Below are 6,827 nucleotides of genomic sequence, written 5' to 3'. Positions count from 1 at the left end.
CGGGCACAGATCTGGGATCCTTAGCAATCAGGAGCTCTGCAAATAGTATCAATGCACAAAAAAGGCATAATTTTGATGAAGCATTATAATTATTCCTTTCTTCTTTACTGCTACTTGTACTTGATTTTTTAAAAACAATATCCCCCTTTCAATTGCCTTAAATATCTGCACATCCTTTGCATTTTCACATTTATCTAAATATTGAGATTTACAAGTGCTTGGAAAAATGACCCATTTTGCTTGCTCTAAAACGCCTCACAATTTACCCTCATCTTACAAAATAAAATATGTAATTTCACTCTATTTTATTATCAGAAAAAAAGAAAAAAAATGCATCAATCATCACAAACCATGCAAAGGAACTATTTTCTAAAGTTAATGTGTAGGAGGTTTCTCTCCAAAGCAACTGATATTACACGAACCATTCAGCAGAAGGAATGCTTGGTGCTGTCTTTTGAAGGAAATGTTCTCCTTTCAATAGGGGCAGAATACCTCTTGGTTAAGAGCCTAGCAGCAGGAAAAAATACCTTATTTTATATAATTCTTTTTTGCTTGCTGATAATTGAAAAAGGTCTTTCTATTCAGAATAGCTGGATGGCACAGTACTGGAAATGTAATGCAACTAAGTAAAGGTACCTTTTAGGTAGCTGAAGACCCTACAGAAAACAGAACCAAGCCTTCCTTGGAGGAACACAGAAAAGTACATCAGGAAAACATAATATTCCATTCGCAAATATGACTGAAGACAGTCAAGAGTTGAAGCAACTCCCAAGTGTTGAATTTTAAGAGGTTACCATATAGTTTTTACAGACTTTAGCTGTAGATTTTGCACATTTGTGTAGATTTTGGAAAAAAAATAGTTGGACCAAAAATGTCGGGTGTGCATATACACATGAATATGTATGAAAAAATCATTAGAATTAATAATTTGTCTGAATTCTTACAACAATAAGGATCAACTGTGGTTTTGAAACTATATTACATTTCTTTTCTGTCTTTCTGAAGGCATCTGGTAGCTATCCGGAATGAACGTTCTCTAACTGCAAAGAAAAGGCTGTGTATTGTTCCAAAGGCAGGAGGGAAGAAAATATATAGAAAACAAAATATCAAAAGTATTGTTTTGCAAACAATTAAAAATGTATCAGATAAAACACCAGAGGCTGTAGGGTGGTTTGCCTACACTTTCACTCTGCTGCTGCTAATGCTGGAACAACATTAGGAATATTTTCCAGATAAGATTGTTTTGGAAACAATCATCTGATGATTGGTATGTCTCTAAGAATAAGAAGTGCTGACATAAGTGAGATGGAAGAATTGATCTTAATTGAAGAAGATTGATCTTCATCAAGAAAATCAAAAAAATTCAGCGAGTATGAACCCCAGGCACTAACACAATAGTGTGTGCATCAGAGCACTAGGAGAGAATAGTCAGAACAATAATGTTACTCAGTTCTACTGTTCTGAACAAACCCCTGCCAAAAGGGTTGTTTCATTTTGACGGTGTAACTTGTAGCACACTTTCTGCCAAATTCTTACAGAACACCAGCACTTTTCTTATTGCTGACAAAAAATAAATATAAAATCCAATGGGACAGCAACATTTTGTTAGTTACTAATACAAGTAATGGGTAAGCAACACTTAGGAGCTAGTCAGAGAACTGAGCAGCCATGTAAAGATACTTACATTACTGCTATAAAATAGTTTTCAAATGGCCCCTGAAGTTTACAAGTACCGTTACTTGTTCAGCAGCAGACCAGATGTACACGCAGCCACATGAGACAGAGCACTCAAATTGCTGTTACATCAGAGAAGCTGGAACAGCTCTCACAGAAGGATGGAGGGACTACATCCCACCCCACCCCACCCGTAGCTCTGGGTTAAACGCTAGACTTCACTCTTCCAAGCGCCCTGCATGCTGTTTTGCATGACCACCAAGCGTTTACAAGTAAGGGCCATTTCACTCTGAAAACTATACATATTGGCTTACTTTTTTGACCTAGCCCACAACACCGCTAACTAGTAGTCCCAGTATGTGGCTAAAATGGTACCACATGAGGAAGCGTTCTATATCTGGCAGTACAGTCATAAACTCTAGCACCCCGTTGGGAACGCAGTACTTGAAATTAACAGAGCAAACCAACCTGCTGGGTGTTCTGGGATAAGCCGTAAGGCTTCTCCCCACACTTCTGCCAAGACTTGACAAGAAGTCTAAGTGAATCTCACCCGCCTCAGTACTACAGCTTCCCGTTGGGAAGAATATGGATATCAGCTGGGGTTTTTTCCAAATGAAGCCTTGAAAACACTTTGGAGAGCCTGTACAGCAGTTAAGAGAGCCAGGCATTTAACCAATTTGCCAGCAGAGAACTAAAGCACACTGTGTACTCAGTAGAATTTGTGCACTGTTAAGGAGTAATTTCATATTGTTTTTGCACTGAGCAAATTGTTGAGACGACACGAAAGAAAGGACGTAACCTTGCCAGATGCTTTCCTGCTGATATTCGGGCAGATTTAACATTTTGCATCAATAGCTAACAGCAAAGGGTCTCAAGGTGAAGTCAGTGAATAAACCATCAAAAACGTCATTTACAAACACAGCACTTCAACAGAGCAAATGTGTTAGAATTAATGCTAGAGAGATTTGCAGGCACTTTGCAAATTTAGAAACCTAGCCATGAGGCAGCTGAGTACTGGCCTTTTCTGAAGAACATTTACTTCTGTAAAGCCTGAAATTCCGGAGTACAGACATGAGATCCCTTGGAACACAAAATAAACTTGGCATTTTAAACACAATCATCTGAAAAATTCAGTTCACTTCATTCTGAGAAGGTCATCCAAATGAGTGAATTTATTAGTCTTCTTTGGTTCAGACAGAATTAGTTTTAAATGAATTTTTAATGCAATCTCCCCCTCTGCTCAAGGGGTGTTGTATAAATAAAGAATTGGGAGCAAATACCTACACTCATTACTACCTCCAACATTAGTATCTATTTACCAGGCAATTTTTCCTACCAATCTTAAAAAAATGCAACTGCTTGACTATGACAATACAGAAATAGTTACTTCTTTTTCTTTTTACAGAAATAGTTACTTTCAACATTTTCCTACTTGGCCAAATAGGAATACTTTAGCATAATAATAGCCACTTTAGCATAATAATAGCCTCAGTTATTAACCATGTAAAATGTATTACTGGACTCATTGATTATCCTCATTCACTAAAGGTATTAGTATCATTTACAGAGCAGGAATCTAGTCCTGCTGGTTTTGCAAGCCTTTCTGGTGAACAAGAAGAGAATAAAAAACTTACTTTATTTTTTTAAGAGAATAAACTCGGATTGCAGTACCATAAAAATTGCAAAGGGGAGTTAGTGCCGGATACAATCACTCAAACTAATTTCCACTTTTTATTTTCTTCACAAATGAACTAGATTTCAAATTAAGGTAATTTAGTTAAGACAGTCTTACAAGTGCACAACAGCGGCTGACCACAATGCAAAAACAGTACATAATACAGCATTTAAACAAAGTTATATTTTAAAGCATACCAAAGATACAAGTGAATGGATAAATGGCTGGAGCTCATTATTATTAGAAAGTTTTATCCACAAATCTAAGAAACTCTTCTGATTGCATACAGGCAAAAAGAAAGATGTGTCCTGGAAAACAGCTGTCCTGTTTAATTGATGCAGTGAAACTGAGACACAAAATTGCCTTTAAATAAGGATATTGTGAAAAAGAAAAGAAAAATACCTGGCAGCTCTGCTTGTTGGAATTCCAAGATAGTGCATAGCCTCACTACACAAAAATTCTCGCACAGAAGAGCGAAGCACAGCTCTTCCATCACCATTCCTATGGAGAACAAAGAAATAGGCAATCAGTCATAAGATCTATGCAAATCTAAAAAAGAAAACATCCAGTTTTGGTATTTATGAATTAACTGCAACTCACCTGGAGTATGGGGTCTTTCCTGAGCCCTTCAACTGGAGTTCCCACTTCTCACCATGCCTGCAAAAATACCTTTAGAGTTTCTGACAGTACATCTTGGGGTTTGCATGAATCAGCTACACAGAATACAGAAGTGAATCAGTCTTTTCAAAAAATACTGCACCTGTTTGTATATACTCCGATCAAGTGAGCTCTTCCATCACCCAGCTGACCTGCCCAGCTACCAAACTGACAAAAATGAAAACCAAGTTATTCTCTTCTATTGGTTATAGCAGTTAAACAGTACAAATCACATGCAGGTTCACTGTGACCTATACAATGCAACACGTGCTCAGGTAGTAACTTAGATATTGATCCCTAAGGCTGTATTTCCATACACATCAACAACAAATCAGAAAGCCATGGAAAAAGAGTAATATGAGTAATTCCAATATTTCCCCCTCTAACTTTCAGCTTCCGGTCTCTTTTATATAAGGTTTTTAACTGACATTGCTTGTAATATATATAAATATATATACTTTTTTTCTTTGTCTGGAAATTACACATCAAATTCTGCCACTCTTTTCCATGAACAGTTTTATCTATTTCAATGAAATTTAACACTTATTAATCATGCTATTGCTGAATTCAGTGAGGCTCTGACCTTCTTCACTCCTCTGAGCTGGTAATACCTATCACAGATCAGAGCTTGTCAGGCTGCAGGGGTGCAAACAGACTCTGCAGCTAATGAAAGTTAAAAGGATAATTTGCTTCTGAGACAAAGAAAAGCAGAGAAAGCAGACATGGTACCATGAAAGAACATTGTAGTTCTCTTCTACCTGTAGTCCCTATGAAGAGCAAATCCACAATCTAAGCATCCGTAAGCATTCATGTACTTAAAGGCACATATTCATATACTTACAGGTATAGGTACGTATATATATATATATAATTCAAGTAAATAATTAAGTATATAACATACTTCAAAGTATAATTCGTATGAAGGAACTACATATTTCCATCTGGAAGAACAAGCGTTGTAGCTACCTGATGTCCTCCGTATCTGTGAGCCAATGGAACAGACCCAAATATCACTTTCCCACCACTGACAAACTGAAGAAAATCAGACGTTCCTTGGACAGATATATGAAGATCCAAAACATTTTCAATAATATCCTGGAGAGAAAAAGGTAATACATATATAGTACTTGAATATAATCAAATTTTCAGTGGCAAATAATGTGTTTTCTATACAGATTTTGTTATTAAAAGACATCTGATGGTATATTTTAAATGCTCTATTGCTTTAAAGTGAATATTGTTAAGTGCATATAAAGTGTATATTGTTTATTGACTTTAACAATAAACAGCTTATGAATATTAAAATATATTTTAGTACATGTGTTAACAATCACTATTAATTGGAGAGGAACAAAGAAAAGAATAATAGCCAACCTTTGAAACAGCTACAAGAAGAACTTTAGATTTAAAAGGTGTAGGATAGACAACTGAAAAAATGCAGTTTCTCACATTACGGACATAATTTTCCTGGATTGGATCAATTGGAAAAGAATCTGTAAGCAAGAAACACATGAGGAATGTTTAAAATATAGGAATTAACCATATTATTCTTGATAACTTTCCTCTTAAATTCAATCAAAATACTTCGGAAACAATGCATGAAAATGAAATTAATGCATGAAATGAAAAACACTTCAGAAACGATACATGAAAAATCTGCATGAAAATCAAGCCCAGATAAATTTAGGGTCTTACTCTGCTTGGGATTTTTGAAAAGGACTGAGTCCTGCAGTTAAAGAAAACAGGCAGAGCATGCCAGCTCTAAGCTCTAAAACCTATTTTGGAGTAGTTTCAATCAACAGTGATTACAATAGTCTCAGGGCAGTTTTATATTGCAGTTATTTTCAACTCTAAAAGGTATTTTCAGACAGAAAAGTCCAGCTTAGCTACTTGCACAGCTAACGATGCAGCGTAAGGGAGGAAGCCGCTGTGCACCTGGAACTGCACAGCCCATTGGCAGCCATGAACGCTGAGCAGCCAGCTTGAAGTCTTCTGAGTAACGTAAACAGCAAACGAAAGGGACAGAGGATGCATTTCTTGCTGTAGTAACGTACTTCATCCTTCCCTCAGAGCTACTCTGGGTGATGGTAAGAGAGGACAAACGTTGCTTTATACCACAGGACTAATGCTGGGGGTTTTAACATCCTCCTGGGTCTTTGCTTGCAATAGTCACACAGTTCTGTGTTAACTATGGAATTCCTATGCCTCGCAGACACCATTTTGTAAAAACCCTAAGTTATTATCTCTGGACACTTGCTGTTGGCAGTGTTCCTCAATACCTCATATGACAAATCCCGTTTTAGACAGCTGCCACAAGGTTTATCCCTGATTCTTGTTCTTACTGCAAGCAATTCTACCACCTGAAGAAACCATTTATCTGATAGCAATAGTGAAATCATCTTTGCTATTACAGCCAATTCTGCATGCCTGAGCACTACACAGCCTTGGGCACTTCAAATCAGGTGTCAGTTTATCAATTTTGCTTTGACACGTAATTGGGACTTGTGCATAATTATAAAATGTCAATATAGGGGGGTGGGGAGAGGGAATCAACCAAATAGCAGAACCTCCGTATGGCCAATCTACTTTTAATATTGAAGGTAGTACTTGACCATCTTTGTCATCACCGCAAATCCCTCCAGCTCTTTCGAAACGAGGCCTTAATGACTGCTAATGACTTAATGACAGGGCAGGAGGCAGCGTACCTACGAGGCTGGCTGAGGAGAGCCCCCAGGCGCCGAGGCCGGCAGCTCCCCACCACGTCTCCCCGCAGCCCTGCCCCAGGGGCGACGCGTTCAGGCCGAGGGGAGCCCGGCAGAGC

The sequence above is a fragment of the Oxyura jamaicensis genome, chromosome 2 (assembly GCF_011077185.1).
Source record: "Oxyura jamaicensis isolate SHBP4307 breed ruddy duck chromosome 2, BPBGC_Ojam_1.0, whole genome shotgun sequence".
NCBI lineage: Eukaryota > Metazoa > Chordata > Aves > Anseriformes > Anatidae > Oxyura > Oxyura jamaicensis.
This window is presented reverse-complemented; position numbering follows the sequence as displayed.